Source organism: Ursus americanus, chromosome 14 (genome assembly GCF_024610735.1).
Source record: "Ursus americanus isolate L20-20 chromosome 14, mUrsAme1.1.p, whole genome shotgun sequence".
Classification (NCBI taxonomy): Eukaryota; Metazoa; Chordata; class Mammalia; order Carnivora; family Ursidae; genus Ursus; species Ursus americanus.
The window spans coordinates 29,252,133-29,272,115 of record NC_142140.1 but is presented as its reverse complement, the minus strand read 5'-3'; the positions used below and the strand labels follow the sequence as shown (position 1 = coordinate 29,272,115).

The 19,983-nt window shown below is 40.2% G+C and overlaps 1 protein-coding gene and 1 pseudogene across 4 annotated transcripts in view; one reads left to right on the top strand and one right to left on the bottom strand.

The window, feature by feature from the left end:
• Positions 1 to 19,983, bottom strand: part of FHIT (fragile histidine triad diadenosine triphosphatase) — a 1,378,910-nt gene that overhangs the window by 1,346,946 nt on the left and 11,981 nt on the right. The window lies entirely within an intron of this gene.
• LOC123798662 (large ribosomal subunit protein uL1-like) overlaps positions 8,264 to 19,983 on the top strand; it is a 131,177-nt pseudogene continuing 119,457 nt past the window's right edge.

Here is a 19,983-nt window from a genome sequence, read left to right as displayed (position 1 = left end):
CCGTTATATGAATTGCAATAGAGTTGGGAGAAAAATAATTTGGGGAAAACTACATAAAATAGTATAATATTGCATTTTGTAAAATATGAGACACTTATGATCTGACAACATAGAGGCTGACCTGTATACCTTTCCACTTTAAACACATAGAAATGTTAAGCAAAATATGGTGATAATTTAAATACATATATACCCAAATACCCAAGCTCAGAGAAAGGTAAAGACAAATATGAAAAGATAACGAATGGAAATTTTCTAGAATGAGACATGAATCCTCTTGAAAAAAGCACACCAAGACCTCAGCAAGATAAATAAAAGCAAATCCACAGGTAGGTACATTAGAAAGAAACCACAAAACACCAGAGATAGAAAGTCTTAAAGTCAACCAGAGAGAAAAAACAGACTCCTTGCAAAACAACTTGTCATTAGCAAAAATAAAAGCAAAACAGCAATGGAATAACATGTTCAAAGTACTAAGGGGAAAAAAAAATTCAACAAAAATTCCATAGCCATGCTAAACCAATTATCATCCAAGAACGACAGAGAAATAAGGACATCTGGGGGAGGGGGGAAGGATTGTTTTCTCCTCATAGTAGTTCACTTTTTCTGAAAGAAATACTAAAAAGCACACTTGAATAAAAAGGAATTGACCCCAGATGGAAGGAATGAGGAGCAAAAGGCAATGGAAAGTAAAGACATTAGCAAGCATGATGGTAAATCTAGTAAATTTAATAATAAATAATGGGTATTGAATAATAATTACTAAGCCTTGGTTGTAAAATCCAACAACAACAATAACGACCAATTTTGGGGGTTTGCAAATAAGGTGAAATGAGTTGTTGGCTGCAATTATATGTCATAAAGGAGGGGAATAAATTGCTTAGAAGGAAGAGACAGATACTGATTAAACTGTTGAAGATAGGCATTAAAGTTACTGACTAACTTGTTAAGGATAACCAGCATTTCTTTCTCATTGGATGTAGTCAAAGACATTTGCATATATGCTCACAAAGATGCATACAAAAATGTTGAGAGCATCATTGCTAGAACGCCAAGAGATACTGAAAACAACCCAAACATCTATCAACAGTACAATGAATACATACATTTTTACAGCCTTACAATGAAGTATTATACAGCTTTGAAAAATCAATGAAACAGTCACACATATCAACATCTATGCCTCTCAAAAATGATATAAAACAAAGAGCAAGTCACAGAAGACTATATCTATCATTCCATATACACAACATGTTCAAAAGGGTAAAAATACATACTATCTTGTTTAAGAATATAACATGTAAGTGGCAAAACCATAAAGAAAAGCAAGGGAATGATTTACACAGAATTCAGGCAACATTTAGCTTGGGGGGAAAGATTCTAGACTATGGTGATGCTCTATTTCTTGGCCAGGGAAGAGGTATCTAGATGTTTAGTTTATTATATATTGTATTCTAATAGAATACAATACAATAAATGACTATAGATATACACTTCCAAAAATTATTTTGTATGTATGGTCTATTTCACAATTTTAAAACACATAAGAGTAATCACCAAAAGAATAGAAACGTCCAAACCAACTGAGGGAACAATATAAAGAACAGAAAACTCAGCCATTTCTCTACAGAAGATTGGAATGGAAGCAGGCAAGAAGCAAAGGAAAGCAGAGTGAGTAGAAAATACCAAAGAAAATATTCAAAGTAAGTTCAAATATGTCATGAATCAGAGTGAATGGATTAAACACATCCATTAAAACAGATTTTTTAAATGGATTTTTTAAAATCTTGCTATATGATGTTTATAAGAAACACATCTAAAACGTAGAGGGAGTTTGAATGGGAAAGTACAGAAAACTATACACCACACAAATAGGAACCAAAAGAAAGCTGGTAGAAATACTACTAGGCAAAATAGAAGTTACCGGTGATAGAATACATATTTGCATCAGCTGTCTACTGCTACATAACAAACTACCCAAGAATTAATGACTGAAAAATAGTAATTTATTGTCTCTACGGTTTCCATGGAACAGGAATTCTGACAGCGTACGGTAAGCCAGCGTATGCAACAATGCCTGAGGCCTCAGCTGAAAGACTTGGAGTTGGGCTCTGGAATCATTGGAAAGCTCATTCTCTCAAATGTTTGCCAGTGGTTGCTGAAGGCTAGCTGAGACCTTAACTGGGGCTATCAGCCAAAAGATCTACATGTGGCTTCTCTACATACCTTGAGTTGCCTCACAACATGGTGGCTGGGTTCCAAAGGCAAGAGTTCCCAGAAGCTGTATTCTTTATGGCCTAGGCTTGGAAGTCACATTAATACCATTTACACAGCATTCCAGTGGTCAGGGCAGTCACAAACCCCCATGGAGACTCAAGGAAAGAGAACAAAGGCTCCATCTCTTGGCAGGAGGGGTGGTGGTCAGTGCTCAGTAACATGAGCACATGGGACTGGATAAATGTGTTGGTGTGACCATCTGCCATAGCATTCTTTACCAGTGTGTATGGAACATAAGGAACACCTGACCACATATTACACCATATGAGTAGTCTCGACAAATACCAAAAAAACAGCTATCAAAGTTCTCTGATCACAGTACATTAAAGGTAGATATCAATTACGAAAAGAGATTTTAAACCTATGTTTGAATATTACAATCTTTAGGGCAGTTTCCCTTTCTGAATTGGGGTTGGACAACACCACTGAGTGAATCCCACTGCACAAGGGTCCACATCTGGAGCCCAGATCCCACTTTGGTTGTGGATATATTGCACTTGAGGTGCCTGAGAGATATATATAAAAGAAATGTCCAGGTCGGGAGTTGGACATGCATGTCTGTAGCTCAGACAGGAGGTTTGCGAGCAGTGAGTTATCTGTGCCTCACAACTGTGGTTGTGAGTATGGATGTGGCTGTCCAGGGAGTCGGTACCAAGTAGGAAGGGAAGATGATCCTTGAGGAAGTTGAACATTCAACAGTTGGGTTGAGGAGGATGATGGCCATATAGGAGAGAGAATAGTTGCCAGAGAAGTAAAACAAAAACATTAAGTGTCACCGAAGGTCAAGTAATGTGAGTACTAAAAGTGTCCAGTGTGGGGCCCCTGGGTGGCTCAGTCAGTTAAGCGTCCAACTCTTGATTTCAGGTCCAGTCATGATCTAAGGGTCGTGAGATTGAGCCCTGCGTCAGGCTCTGCGCTCAGCTGGAGATTCTCTCTCTCCTTCTCCCTCTGCCCCTCCCCCTGCTTGTGTGTACTCTCTCTCTCCCCCCCTCTCTCTCAAATAAATAAATCTTTAAAAATTAAAAAATTAAAATGCCCAATGTGAGGGTCACTGAGGAACTCAATGAGGACTTGGACTGGTTGAGACAGAATTCAGTTTGGAGTTGGTTAACAAATATGTGGAAATCATTAAAATGAAGACAAGTAAGGGCAATCCTAGAGATGTCTGGGTGTAAAGGGGAAGAGAGGGAGAATAGCAACAGGAGGAAGATAAAGGACTGAAAGAGTGTTTCTTTGTGTACTTTGTAAACAGAAAAAAACCTGAGTGTGTGGCAAGGTAATGAGAAGATCCAGTTGAGACTATGAAGCTAAGGGCAGAAGAGCGAGAAAGGGAAACCAGGACTGCAAGGTCCCAGAACGTCAAAAGGGATAGGTGGTGGGATTGGTCTTAAAACAGAGCTTGGGGGGCGCCTGGGTAGCGCAGTCATTAAGCGTCTGCCTTTGGCTCAAGGCGTGATCCCAGGGTTCTGGGATCGAGTCCCACATCGGGCTCCTCCACTGGGAGCCTGCTTCTTCCTCTCCCACTCCCCTGCTGTGTTCCCTCTCTCGCTGGCTGTCTCTCTCTGTCAAATAAATAAATAAAATCTTTAAAAAAAAAAAAAAACAGAGCTTGAGGCTCATCTTGATCACATAATGCCTTGTGACTGCCATGCGTGGTATTGCCTTAAATGATTACTTTCTCCTGTGTATATGTTTTATCACCTTGACTAGTGTCTAAACTCTTTAAGACCTGTGGCCTTTATTGTTCAAACTGACCACACACGCCCATGCAATGTGAGCCCCAGATTCTATACCTGTACCAAATAGTCCTTCAGTACATACGTGTTGAGTAAGACAAATACACATGGATCCTACAGTCTTTGTGTACATCTCTCTGGTGCCCAAGCATTTTGCACATAGGAGTGCTACGTATCCAAAATAGGAGCAGGTCAGGATCAAAAAAACTCTGGTTTCATTGCCCAAAATACCTATCTCTGGACAAAAGTCAGGAATAGCCACTCAAACTAGTCCTCTCTTTCCCATGTTTGCCTTGACCTAAAAATCCAAGGACTTAAACTTCCACAGGCCATGAAAACCTTTTCACAGCAGGGGCAAGGCGGTACACCACCTCCCATTCCCCTCAGGCCTAGCTCATTCCCATTTTGTTCTGGAACAGACAGACTCTGTAACCTTCATATGACCTCCTGCAAGACAGATTAGATTTAAATCAATCCAAACAGGATTGGGCTTCGGTGGTTCCTAAAAGACATAAATATAGAGGCAGAGTTGTACAGGCCAATAACACCCTGATTTTTCTTGGTGGTTTTTCAGGGCCACCTAGAAAATCTTCACCAACCCCAAGCCCCTCACTCCATTACCCGGCCCCCAGCTCCCTTAAAAACCAGCCTGAATTTAAACAAGCATCATTCTCAAATACAGAAACTTCCTTTGCAATTCATCTTCTCCCAATTGAAACCTATCTCTGGGCACCATCCAACTACACTTGACTTAATACAGCACTGCCTGGAACTGAGGGATTTCCCTCCATTGTTGCACTCTGCAGCCCTCACCTGACTTGACTGCCCATTAAGGGATTGGTTATTGACCTTTAAGTCTTTAACAATTATCTACAGACCTGGGAAAGAAGTCTGTTTGCTCAGGAATGAAGACAAGACACAAGAATGAAGACACTGAATAAATTCGGCCCTCGTCTTCCTTCTTATGCTACGTTCAGTGAGCTGTTACTGCCGACAAATTATTGCAACATCCTTTCAAATGATAGCCAATTTTCAACTAAGAGAAGATTCTTAAACCTTCTTCTACATATCGGTGAAAACCAGGCAGCTGGAAAACATTGCCCTGGTTAAACGACCTGATGATAAATGAATATTTTAAACACACGGAATTATTTGCAAATCTGCATACTGATTTAAATGTTCACAAGCAACAGCAGCAAAGACACTAGAAACTTGACATTTCTCAGATATATTCCTCGAAGTTTTATTTCAATTTATATGTATGTATTTCTAATAGAATTTCGAATTCAGAATTTGTGAAACTCGAATATAATGTATTTAGAGTTCAGAAGGGTGGGTAGAATAACTCTTAGTTTTGTTATTCACCTAGAAAGCTGATCAATATTGTCAAAATATATGTGGAAATCTTTCCACTAGACCCTAAGTTCAACAAAGATCCAGACAACATCTGTCTTATTCTGCACTGAATCCACATACTCTGAACAGTATCTGGCACATAACATACACTCGATAAAATCTGCTTAATAAAGGAATATTGTAAGTTTGCTTTACTATTAAAATTGAAAATTCTTTTTTCTTTTTAAGATTTTTTTTTTTAATTTTTTAAGTCATCTCTACACCCAGCATGGGTCTCGAACTCACAACCCGGAGATCAAGAGTTACACGCTCTACCAACTAAGCCAGCCAGGCACCTCTAGAATCTAAAATTCTTAAGCTAGAGTTAGTTTTGTTTATTTTTGTTCTTTTTTCCCCTTTTCTTAATTTGTATTCTAGGGCTTTCTTAAGATGAAAAGGTCTCTCTCTATGGAAGCCTACACTTGTATCGCCTCACACACACACACACACACACACACACATACCCCCACACACACCATCGCCACACCTGTTCAATGCTGTCATATTTGCCAGACACCGGAAAAGTAAATTTGCCAAGAGTATGAGCTCTGGAAAATCATTAGGTGACGTCTAAGGAGCTGCATACCAATCAGCCAATAATTAGCATATTAAAATTCAGAGAGTTAGTGACAAATCAAATTCCATGAAATCTCGGGGAGCATGACCCTGGCCGGGTTAGCGCCCTGGCTATGGGGAGGCAGTGGCTTTGTCTGACCAGCCAGACAGGACCGGGAAGTACCATGGCCAGTCTAATCCCCGGGGGGAGACATTCTGACAACGTGACATTTGCACAGGGATGCCCTAACGTGGCCCCGGTATGTTTCCTCAAAATGGGATGACATTTCAAGTCAAACAGCTCTGCTCCCAATAGTACAAACCCTCCCCAAACTCGAATATAACCTGATTTTGAGAAAAATAGGGTCATCTTAGAGAAAAACTGAGGTGGTACAGAAGCAATGTTAAAATAATCCATTTTTAAGGAAGGTCATGCCAGATATTCAGTGTTTAACCTCATTCGTTATCATTCCATCATGACATAGACCTCAGATGGCCTGAGTCTAAAAAACAGTTCTCACTTGAGCAAAACTCTGTTCCTGGAGCATCCACCCTGGATACTTTTTAATGAATGCTGAAACCAGTTACAAAATTGTGCTACCAAAAGGTGTGGAGAGTGGCTGTCTATGCACTGTTTCCTCACCAAACCCCTACTGTCTGGAACTGCTGTCCACATGCAAGGCCGTCCAAGGATGTATGGCCACTGCTGTTCCTGCTGCTGCCAGCCTATCGAAGGTCACCTTTCTTACACGGCCGATTCTATCTAAAGGAAGAAACCGAGGAGGGTGGAGAACACCCAAATCCCCATTTGGTTTCTGCAGTGTCCGTATATGCCTCGGGGAACACACTCTTACAAGGAGTCCAGGATGAAGGGCCCATCCTCTAATCAGACTGACCCAGCTCTTGGGGTAAATGCTCTGCCTCATACAGGCCTGCGTGTGCCTGGTGTGAACATGTTCCCACCCCAAGTCAAGGGTGACTGTTTTGCGGGCCTCCACTCCACTCCAGGGTCAGGCGGCAGCCTGTGCTCCTCCTGGCTCATGGCCCGATGCTCCAATGGCCCAGCAACATCACTGTGGAGAGGGAGTCTGGTGGTGCCCTCCTCTGAACTCTCCATCTGGAAGATTCTCTGGCCTCCTTCCCTCTCATTTTTAATCTGACAGACACTGCTGGACAGGGAAACTCAGAGCACACCAAAGTTCATCTTCCCTTCCCTGCTTCTCGGCTGGCTTAATCACAGGGGCAGAACGAGGTTGGCATGGACCAGGATGCCAGGAATTAAATGAGGTTCCCTGACCACTGGATCACATTAGGCCTGCCTTCCAAAGTCTTAATTAGTCTTCCTCTGCCTGGCACACGCACTTGCCTTTGGAAACCAAGAAGGTGGCCGAGTACGATGCCATGCTCACAGCAAGTATTCCACAAAATATTGGTTGGGAATGGCGGTAGCAAATGCCCGCTGGCTCACAGCTCACGGCACTGCGACAACAGTCAGTTTTGAGGTCTGGGCCCCAGCGGCAAGATTTCTGCTCCCCTTTCTAATGCAAAGAGTTATGCAGCGTTACTCTGAGTGATAGTCAGCCACCAGCTCAATTTGGAAGCAAAATGATCTTAACAAACAGTGGCAGACTTACAGATAGGCTGCTGAGTCTGGGGACCCAAACAAAGGATAGAAAGAAGACAAAAAAGAGAAGGATTGATGGCGAATGGAAGAGAGGAAAATGAACAGAGCAAGGAGAAATGAGGATGATTATGGGACTAGATACCCCAGTTCTGCTACTCCAAAACGAGCTGTGAACATAACAAGGACTTCAGGGGGGGAAGCAATGTGGGAGAAATCACAGAAAGGAGACAGAGCAGCAAATTTGGGGATTTTGATGCTGGGACGGATTCAACAGTAAGTAACATTTGAGAGGTTTCAAAAGACAATGAGTCTTAATTCTGTTCTGTTTTGCACCCTCTGAGTTAAAGTGACACACCAAAATTTGCTATTTTTCTAAGAGGACATTGACAGATACAATGGGAACTCTGAATACATTTTTTCCCTCTACATTCATTATCTCTGGCCCTTATCCACAGGCCTATTGCAGACTAAATTGGATTTTGGATCACTGGTACTGAGGCGCTGCAATTAATTAACAATAAAAACATAATATTTATATCCAGGCCTAACAACATCTGACATTTAAACTATTCTGCCAGTCGGGCAAATTCCATCCGACAAATTTTCATTTTAATGAACATGACAAGCCACAGTTTACATGATAGGCCAAGGAGCAGAACAGAGTTGATCTCTTGGCATGTGCTCTCAAGGCCTGGCCACGCTGCAGGAGAAACCAGCTGGGGAACTGCCGGAGGAACAGAAAGCCCAGATCCCCAGCTCCACCCAGACAGACCAAGAACACATGTCCCACAACAAAGATCCTAGTATGCAACTGTCCTTGTTCCTGTGCAAGCTCAAAGTTAAATACCTACTGCCCTATATGATCCACTGGATAATTCATCTATCTTTGGGCTGCTGACATTTTCTTTGGGGTACGAAAATCCCTTAGTCCTTACTAATTAAAAAGTGATAAACGTTTTGCAAAGCATCCAATAATGTGCAAAGTACATAAGAGCTGGAACTGATGCAGCTTTCTCAGTTGGCACAAGACTGGCCTTCCGTGTTTTGCCAGATGGTGTATCTCAGTAAGTCCCCAATCCCTGACTCAAGTGAGGGGCATTGTCAGTATGATGCTGAAGCGGAGACTATCTTTAAATGCTATCTTATTTTGCATTATACTAATGCCAATGGCCTAACATGTTTCCTTGCTTAAACTTTCACAGCTAAAGAAGTTTTCATTTTTCTGTGACTCATTATTCAAGCCAACGGAAGATGGTACAGATGAGGGAAAAATTTCATCCCCATTTCTCCAAACCTGTCTCCACTACCCCAAAAATGTGGATCTAAAGGACAGCGTTAAGGATGAAAAATGCGAAAGGAGCAAGGCAATTAGACAGAAGCTTAATAGATGTGGGAAGGAGCCAGGGAAAACTAGCAACAAATTGTCTGTAGGAGCCCTTCTTATTGGAAACGCCATATATTTCTAGCTCACTTATCTAAAACACTCTTTATCCTAGCTTTTACATCAATTCAAAGGAAATGAAATAAAGTTCCAATTTAAAAGCAAGACTTCTTTGGAATATGGATTTGGTTCTTGGGTTCCAATCTCAGCAATTGAAACAGCCACCTTCATGATGACTTGTCTTCAAACTGTGGCTCTGAATAGATCCAAAATGGTAACAGTGTTCCATGTCATATATTTAACCTTGATACTGGAACACTAAATCCTGAAAGGATAACAGCATTCCCACTATTATAACCCAATTTTGAATCAGTATGGGGTTTTAGTTAAGCCAACAATCCATATGTAGAGTGTAGACACACACACTTGCACACGCACGCACACACACACACAAATTACAGGAATAATCACACGTTTGAGAACTTTACATGCATTCCTCCATCTATAACATGATGAGATAAGTACTATTAAGAACTCCATCACACACTGAGGAAAGGGCAATTAGAGATAACAGACCTTGGAAGAGGTGAAGTCCAAGGTTACAGGCAGGTAAAGTGGCAGAGTTGAGGTACAAATCCAAGCCCGAGCCTGAGCTCCACAGCACACAGTGGCATATGACGGCATCCGCAAGAGAGACAGCATGAAGGAATTGATTCCTTTTGGCAATAGTCAAAATATCTTTTAAATATCAGGTATAAAAACATTTTCAGCCCACCAGATGCTTATTTAATTTTGAAAAATCAATTTTTATGGAGCTGCTGTTTGTTAATGCCTGGTTTATTCTTGAAAAAGGAAGGCCTACCAGAGAAAAGATGCATTTCTTAACGTTGGGAAGAAACACAAGACCCTAACTGGATTGAAATGAAAATATTTGACATTACACAAATGAATAGAATCTACAACTTTAACATGCCTTTGCAGGAGGCATGTACTAAAATGGTCATATCACATTCAGAACACAAAAGACTTAACATGCTTATTGTCGTAAACAAAGGCATTTGGTTAAATGAAAGTTCCATCAAAGCTTAATAACCAAATTCGAGTGAACACAAAGTAAAGGATTATATACTTTCTGCGGTTTCAGTAATAGCTAATCTAATAATGGTAAATGGAGGGTTATTGTTGGTTCCTTTGCCTCTGTTTCATATATTAGATAAAGCAACCTGGCAGTTACAGTACTTTGGAGTTTTATTTGACTAAGTGATTTTAGAGCCATCTCAAAATATAACAAAGTCATGACTTGAATGACTGCTGAACTGTACGTTGCTTTCCATCACCACGTTAGGTCTGTTGACCAATGTGAAGCAGAAAGCTTCCTGTGAACTAAAAGTGTTCTGTAAAGTTCCATTTCCATCTGCAGAACTGACCATTTCAAAGGCAAAGTGTCACTGACACAGTGTCATCTGATATTCTGTTTCACCAGGGCCAAGCTTGTAAAATATAAACTATAAGAGCAGTCAAGTGTTACTTATTTCTTCTGATGTAAAACTTGGGAACAGTAGAATTTCTCTGGTTAATGATTTTTCATAGCACATTTTCAACTTTCTACTACAGTTTATTGATCTGGAATACTAAAACAGTTTTCTGTCCTAGCTAAAGAACATAGAAAGCCCGTGCCCTGGGTCCCACGGGATGTACCTCCAAAGGCAGCCATGGCAGCAGCTCGTCAGGGAGCTGAGGAGTGGTAACACGAACCAAGGCATTTTCCTGACTAAAAGAATGTTCTGGTCGAATCCTAGGCTTTTTGATAAGAGGGAACCTTTCCCCAGCCTCTGCACTTGGAGATGAGACTCTACACCTGCAGTTCTGAAAGCCGATGGGTTGCCCTTCACAAAAGCAGTCTATTTTCCTGCATTTTCCCCTTATGCCCTGATATGGTTACTTTCAATTACCCTGATAGCCCAGGAAGAAAATATCCCTCTCTCCATATTTCATTCACATAATAAGAATCTGCAAGCTGTTCTGTATGACAGATGAGGACTGTGAGCTGAAGCAACTTGTTTCGCCTGTCAGCCTCCAAGAACCCGCAGCAATGAGATACAATCGTGATGACATTACGAGAGAAGAAGTGGGTCAAATACATGGTCACTTTAAAACAGAATGTCAACTGTTCTTTCCACTTCAGTAATTTGAAGCAGTGGTACCCCTCTCCCCACCCCCCCAAAAAAACCAGAAAGAAAACAGCACTCACTGCTATTAGCTGTACATGTACACACACACACACACACACACACACACACACACACACACACACACAAATGCAACTCTTGTTAAAAGTATTGTTTCCATAACCCCTTTTTCAGCCTCTGACCAATCAGCCAACCAAAGTTTATTAAGTATCTAGTATGAGCCAGACACCAAGGTAGGTAGAGTGTTGAAAAGAGACATAGCTCCTGCCTTGCAGAGTTTAGAGTCTGGGATAAAGGACAAATATTAACAAAGAGACTGAAATTGATATAATGAAGTACAAGCTACTGAGGCGACTTATTAAATAACTAACCAAGTCCTATGGGTCAGAGTGAGTTTCCCTGTGGAAGAGACATTTAAGCTAAGCTGTCAGGTAGAATAAGTAAGCCAGGTAAGAGGTGAGGGGGAAGAGTTCCGAGCAGAGGGCCTCTGCCTTCAAAAATGTTTCCTTTAAGAAACCAAGGTGTCAAGATGCAGTAGAAAGTATAGTGGAATACAGGAAGCCACGAAATCCACCACCGGGAGTTAGAATCACTTCATTGTTTCAACCCCTGGTTTAAAAAAATTAATTACAAGAAACATTTTTAAAAGCACTGATATACCTCAGTCCCATCTTGGCACATAAGGGCAACAGTTATCATAACCACATCTTCTCGCCAATCTAAATCCTAAGGTAGATTTTACTCCTAAAAAAAATCTAATTGATCTTGACTGTTACTGGTTAAAACCCATGGGATATTTTTAAAAACATGTTTTGACAGCAGTGAAACTTGCAGCACATACAACACCAAGAGCATAAATTTGTTCAGGGTACAAGAATATGAAAATTAACACAAGCAGTGGTAAATGTGATTTACAAAAAAAAAAAAAAAGAAGAAGAAGAAGAAGAACAAGAAGAGTACCAATGACCTGCCCCAATGTTGGAAATTAAGAAGAAAAAGGTTCTCTTCTCTAATACCTGGTCATGAAAACCCTGATTTGTTCTTGCAAAAAAAATGGCTTCGGATCATCATTCGTCCCTCTAACCGCGCACAACTTTTTTCCATGGGTTTAACAAACTGGAATGGAGAGGGAAAACTGGATTTATTCATGGGTATGCTTGCCCTTTCCAGTAAGCCCCCAAAGTGTGACGTTTGTACTATTTTCTTTCCAATCTCAAAATGTATCCCCAGAATCCAGAACCAATCAAAATTACACTTAACTAAGAGCTAAATTTGGCCCTAAAAAACTCAATGACCAAGTGGGGCTACTAGCCTAGGGGGTTTGTTGTTGCTGTTGCTTTAGGTCTTTCACCAGCAATGAATTACCAGCAAAGAATTTAGCACTTACTCTAAAAGGAACACAAGCCAGGGCTACTTTTATTTATTTGGTTTTTTGTTTGTTTGGTATTCGTATCAGGTATACAACATACTGATTCAACAATTCTATACATTACTCAGTGCTTATCATGATAAGTGTACTCTTAATCCCCTTCACCTATTTCACCCACCCCCCACCACCTCCCCTCTGGTAACCACCTGTTTGTTCTCTATAGTTAAGAGTCTGTTTCTTGCTTGTCTCTTTTTTCTTTGTTCGCTTGTTTTGTTTCTTAAATTCCACATATGAGTGAGATCATATGGTATTTGTCTTTCTCTGACTGACTTCACTTAGCATTGTATCCTTTAGATCCACCCATGTTGTTGCAAACAGCAAGATTTCATTCTCTTTTATGGCTGAGTAATATTCCATTGTGTATGTATACCACATTTTCTTTATCTATTCATCTATTGATGGACAGTTGGGTTATTTCCATAATTTAGCATAATATAATGCTGCAATAAACATAGGGGTGCATATATCTTTTTGAATTAGCAATTTCATATTCTTTGGGTAGATACCCAGTAGTTGAATTACTGGATCCTATGTAATTCTATTTTTAATTTTTTGAGGATATTCCATATGGTCTTCTACAGTGGCTGCACCAGTTTGCATTCCCACCAACAGTGCATGAGCATTCCTTTTTCTCCACATCCTCACAACCAGCGCTAATTTTTTAAAAAATACTGTATGCAAACCATGAGAATCTTGTTGCTTCGATCCTATCTACAGTTCATTCTGGAAGGCATATTTTAAGAGAAATACTGGCCAAGTTAGAAAGTACCTACAGGAGAGCAACGAGAGTGGTAGAGGGTCTGAACTTCGCACAAGGAATAACTGAAGTACCTAGGGAGACTCAACCTGGAAAAGTAAAAACAGACATAAAAACCTGCCTTCAGACATTCAGTGGACCACTCATTGATAAAGACGATCCATTTGAGCACTTCCTTTGCACTGCGCAAGGCACTGTGCAAGACAATGAAGTTGCAGCACTGAGGGGGATGGCCCCAGTCTTTCTTTTATCATGTGGAAGAGAAAACAACCTTTTTCTGTGGTACTTCCCAGGATACAGTAGAGCAGAGCACAGATTCCGGAATCAGAGCACTGAAATCAAAGCCTCTGGTGGCCCCCAAAGAGAGATGTCTGTGTCCAATAGAAGAGGAAAAGACACGGAGAAGGCCACATGAAGGAAATAGAGCCACAAGCTGAAGAATGCTTGGAGACACCAGAAGCTGGAAGAGGCAAGGAAGTATTCTTCCCCGGAGCCTATTGAAGGAGCACACAGGGGGTCTGAACCGTGACACGAAATTCCTTAAAAAGTACACAGGACATCATTTCCTACAGGAGCCACCTTCCCTTGGATAAGAATGGAGGGGTTGTTCTTTACCCAAAGTAGCACATGAAGTATCTCACAAGCCAAGCTAGGGGGGCCAGTGGGTCTTCAAAGAGGATAAACCTTCCTTTAGAATTCTCTCCCTCCTTGGATTCGGAATATTCAGACCCTGCCAACTACACCCTGGGAGGCAAAGTCAAAACGTGCAGCAGGCCAGGCAGTAGGGCTAGGAAATTAAGATATAGCTGCCTGCTCCTATTAGTGGCATTGCTGCAGGGCCAGAATATCACGGTTCATTTGGGCCTTGTTTGGCGGAAAAGATACAGGTTTCAAATAAGGCCAGACAGGAGAATAGATAAATAAAACTATGGAGTATTCACATAATGGAACATTATACAGCAGTCAAACCAAATAAAGTAAAGTACAGAATAGTGTATATTGTATGTTACTTTTTTTTATAAAAAAGGAAGAAAAGTAATTTAGATGCATAATCTTCTATGTACAGTAAAAAATACTGAAAAAGTTCAACAGAAACTAACCAAAGTGACTACACTAAGGGAAATGGGGGCAGAGGTAGGGGTATGGGAACAGGAGCAGCAAAACTTTGTATCTTTTTTTCTATTGTTTTGATTTTTGAAACAGATGAATATATTACCTTCTCAGAAAAAAAATTCAAATCTACTGAAAAGAAAAATAAAGATTAAAACAAGCTTATAATGATTCGCATTGCGGGTGGTAGTATAAAACGATGCATACAAAGAGGGCAGTTTGATGATACGCATCAAGGACTTTAAAACTGGACCTGGGACCTAGTGATTCCACTTCTGAAAAGAATTTATCTAAGGAAATAATGAGAGATTTGTGTACACACACACACACACACACACACACACAGAGGGATGTTCACTACAGAATTGTCACAGTTAACATTTTGAAAAAATCCACACATAAAATAATAATCAGTCAAAGAAATTATGAAACATTCAAACAATTGAGTGTTATGCAGCTGTTAAAAATTATACTCTAAAACAAATACTTGGCGATACAGAAAAATATTCATAGCGTATTTTTGAAATCATTCATTAATTTTTCAGTAAAATTCGTAAAGCATCTACCAGGTGCTAAGCACAAGGATGGATGCTGATTAAAAAGGCCAGTTACGAGGCAGTCCATCAATGGGCAATCCCACTTTTTTGTGTACTTATAACCAAACTAGAAGGATAAACACCAAAATGAGAGCAGTGATTACCTCCCAATAGCAAGATTATGGGTGAAATATATTTTCTGTAATGATCATACATTACTTCTGCAATAAGAGAAAAAAAAAAAAGCACCACCTGATTTTAAAAATCAGGCTAACAACTCCTAGGATCAAGAGTCCATCATTTCCATCTCTCTTCTTGCACCCCTCCCTGATTCCCTGAACACATGCATGATGCCTGCTTCAGCTGTAGCCATCCTGTGACCAGTATGAGAAAGCCAAGAACACTGTAGTTACATCCTTGACATCTCTGAGCTGCTGAACTAGAGCCACGGTCAGCCTCCCCCCTCCGCCACCCCCCATACGTCTAGGTGTCTCCTTCTGGGGAAGAAATGATCTTCTGGGGTTTTTTTGTTTGTTTGTTTGTTTTTGAGCCACTGCGAATCACGTTCTCTGTTACTTGCAGCTGGAAGCATTCTGAGCTAACAAGGTAACACACTAACTAATAATTAAGGCATGTAAAGACATGTAAAGGCTGGGCTTGGCAGTCCAACATGTTTATTTTGATCACCAAGTCCAGCCTGAAGACTGACATTAATTACCCTACCAGCTTCTGGCTCCACAGGCTTCTCTGACGTTCTTGGCAAACGGAACCCAGGAGAAGCTGTTAGTGGGGAATCTAGGTACACAGGGAGCATTACCTGCAGTGAAGGGTGGAAAGACTAGAGAACTACTCCTTACAATAGGACCGCTTACAATAGGACCCAGCATTTCCACTTCTGAGAATGTGTCCTAAGAAAAGAATCATGGATGTCATGACACATCCACGCAAATATTTTTCAGTAATACACATCAGAAATCGAGGTGGTAGGGGCGCCTGGGTGGCACAGCAGTTAAGCATCTGCCTTCGGCTCAGGGCGTGATCCCAGCGTTATGGGATCGAGCCCCACATCAGGCTCCTCCGCTATGAGCCTGCTTCTTCCTCTCCCACTCCTCCTGCTTGTGTTCCCTCTCTCGCTGGCTGTCTCTATCTGTGTTAAATAAATAAATAAAACCTTAAAAAAAAAAAAAAAAAAAAGAAATCGAGGTGGTAAAAGCCCAATGCTAAACAATTGGAATAGTATGAAAAATAATCGCAGGTTCCAACAGTGGAGTACTTTGTAGTCATTAATGGCATGGGAACACACACACAATACATTAAAGAGTGAAAAACGGGTAACATAGCTATATGTGAAGTATGATCCTAATTTAGAAAACTAACACGACAAACAAATACACACATGCAATGAAAAAGGATGGAAAGAGTATCCACTGAAATATTGATAGTAGAATCATGAGGGGGTGGAATGGCAATGTCATTTTATTTTTTTGAGCATTTTTTTTTAAATCTTCTAAAATAAATTTATTTTCGTATGCAGTTGGTAAGAAGTTTTTTTTTAAATACCTCCTTCTCACAGAATAATGTGGGCCCTCTGACCAAGTGGTTGGCCTCATCAGTGCCAACTAGGTCTAATATCTGCTTACAGATCCAATGAAGTTAACAAGAAACAATTTATATTTACGTCTTAAAAACAGACTGATGCCAACAGCAACAAGCCAACATAACAGAAAAAGATAAAGAAATTTTAGGTTTCCAAGTGAACTTGCATTATATAAATGCAGTATGTTTTCCTTAATTCCATAAATACAGTTTTGATGCTGCCAATTTGAGAAAAATATTGATGTTTCCTTAAATAAGTCTATTCTATATTGAAATTCATTCCCTTACATGTAATGGAATGATGTTGGAAACAATAAAAATGAATGCTGATTCGCTGTGTCATTGATAAAAAGCAAGTCATTTACATCCTTGTCTTGATCCATTAGACTTCATTATACAGAAATAGTAGCTATCATGCAGGTATGACCTTTCTACCATCTACGAGGGCAGCTAGCTGAGCTCAAGTTGCTGAGTCACATGACCTGGGTCCGCATCCCCAGTGCTACCACTCGCCAGCTGGGTGTCCTTAAGCACGCACTTAACCTCTCTGAGTTTCAGTTTTCTCATGTATAAACCGAGATAGTAAGAGTATCTACCTCATAGAGTTGCTCTGAAGATCAAATGACAGAATTCACCAAAATGTCTTATTTTCATTCCCAACCCACAGTAATCTGATAAAAAGTAAGCTCTCTTCTAACTTGGTTTCAACCTCTATGTGGAGATAGATCATGAACCTGGAACATTAGATTCCTTTTTTTTTTTTTTTTTTTTTACTTTTAACAAAATATTTTTTTTATTTATTATAAGGTAAAGTATATAACCGTTAAAATCAAATGACGACACATAACTTTTAGGAAAAATAAATCTCTTGCCTCATTTCTTCCTATTTTCCAGCTGTCATCCCCAGAGGTATCTGCATTCAACCACTTTAGTTATCTTCTGTTCTCCCCATTTCCCCACTAGAGATCTATCTCTTTTCCAGTTTTATTGAAAAATAACTGACATACATCATTGTATTAGTTTAAGGTATGTAGCACGATGGTTGGATTTACATATATTGTGAAATGATTACCATAACAGGTTTAGTTTACAACCATCCTGTCATATGCATACAATAAAGAGAAAAGAGAAAAAAAAAATCTCCTTGTGATGAGAACTCTTAGGATCTTGTCTCTTAACAACTTCCCTGTATAGCACTCAGCAGTGTTGGCTCCAGTCATCATGTACGTGTCGGCCCTAGAACTTAGTTGTCTTATAAATAACTGGAAGCTTGTACCTTTCGACCACTTTTCTTCCAATTCCTTCCCCTGCTCCCTTCGCCCACTGCCTCCGGTAACCACAGACCTGATCCTATTCTATGAGTTTAGTGTTTTTGGTTTTGTTTTTGTCTTTAGATTTCACAAACAAGTGAGGGCAAACAGTATGTGCCTGTCTTTGTCTGACTTATTTTACTGAGCATTATGCCCTCAAGGTCCATCCGTTCTCGTTTTTTATAGCTGAATAATACTCCATTGTGTATATATATAAACAACCTCTTTATCCATTCACCTATCAACGGACACCTATGTTGTTTATATATCTTGGCTACTGTAAATAATGTTGCTATGAACACACGGAGGGGCAGATACCCTCTCCAGTTACTGTTTTCATTGCCTCTGTATGTACAGAACATTAGATTCTGAAGAGGCTCCAGTATCCTATTTTAAGGACCCATGTTGGATACACATACTTTACTTTAAAATACAGATTTGACATCATTTATTTAATGTTCCCTAGGTTAAATGAGATGCTTAGAGAAAATGGTGGATCTTCTACACCACCGAAAATCTGCTTCAGCATGTGTAATTAGAGAAGGTAACTACTCCCATTTGCCTTGTCCTATCTTATTCTTTACAAAAAGCACTATTTTATTCTAGGTGTTGCGACCAATAATAAAAACGAGAGCTAAAATCATCACTAACTTGTATATGGTACTTACTGTATACCAGGAAGTGTCTTACATGTTTTCATGTATTATCTCATTCTCACGATTAACCAATGAAGTACAGTCTTATTATTCCCATTTTTTAGATAAGAAAACTGAGGCACAAAGAGACAGAAAAGTCCTGAGTCCAGATATAAACATAATACATAACAATAATAAAATAAAACATAACCAACAATGGTAACAACACATTTCCAAACATCATCTCTTGTGCTTCTGACAACTTTGTACTATTCCAATAATGGATAAGAAACTAAGAACTAAAGTAAATTAGCTAAGGTGAGATACGGCTTTGTCTGGCCCCAACACCAACCACTCCAAGCAACTGCCCCTCTGCAGAGGGAACAAGGAAGGGCTTAGCAGATTCCTGAAGTTCTCCCCTAGGGTTATAAGATGTTGGAGAGGCACAGGACTTCAGAATTATCAGACCCAAGCCCCTCACTTTATGGATGTGGAAAGGGAGGCCCAGAGAGAGGACAAGACTTGCCTAAGGCAATGAGAGCCAGAACAAAAACCCAGGTTCCTGACTCCCTGCACCATGTGCTGTGGTGACACCATGAGGCCCTCTCACACCACGTCAGCCACATCAGACACTGTGAAAGCAGCAAGGGAAAGCCTGACCGCCTCACAGTGACGGCACCAGCCTGTTGTCTCTCCCACTGTTCGCTGCTGACTCCAGGGACTACTGCACATGCTTCTGGCACATTCAGAACTGGGAAGAAGATAGAAGCCTGGGAAAGGAATTCACAGCCAAGACAGGAAGCTCCCAGTGCCCTTTCATCATCTACCAAGGCCAATTTCCAGTATGATTCTCTGAAGCTGACCTGGAGATCTGGAGGAGAGTGGCTCAAGAACAAGTGGGTCTCTGTTGTAGACACAAGACACAAAATAGCCCAAGTCTTTGAGAACATTATTGGAATGAGCAAGTCCCCTGAATCTTTTCCAACTAAATGCATACCTTTCCCAGTTTTTGCAATGGATAAAAATAATTAAACTGCCCCACAGAGAATTTTTTTTAAAAATAGAGTTTTGGAGGTGTCAAATTAAAATTCATTCAGTATTATGTAATCCTTCAAATACAACGATGTTTACTCTGCTTTGATTTCTAAGCTTTCCTTTGATGACAAATATTAATATTTATCATTTTTCTGATGTTGGACTAATGAGAATCTTAAGTGTTTATGAGAAGGCATTTAAATATTACAGTACGGTGGATGTGTTTGTTTTCTGATTTATATTCCTCTGTCTTGAACATCAACCGGCATTTTTATTTTTTGTGCTGAATCCTGGGTTGTTGTTCATCAACATTTTCGGCAAACTTCATATGGCCAGAACTGATGGCCTCTACATTTATCTGATGACCAAAGAGAATATGACAGTCCACCAAATAACACAGCACTATGGGAAAGATGTA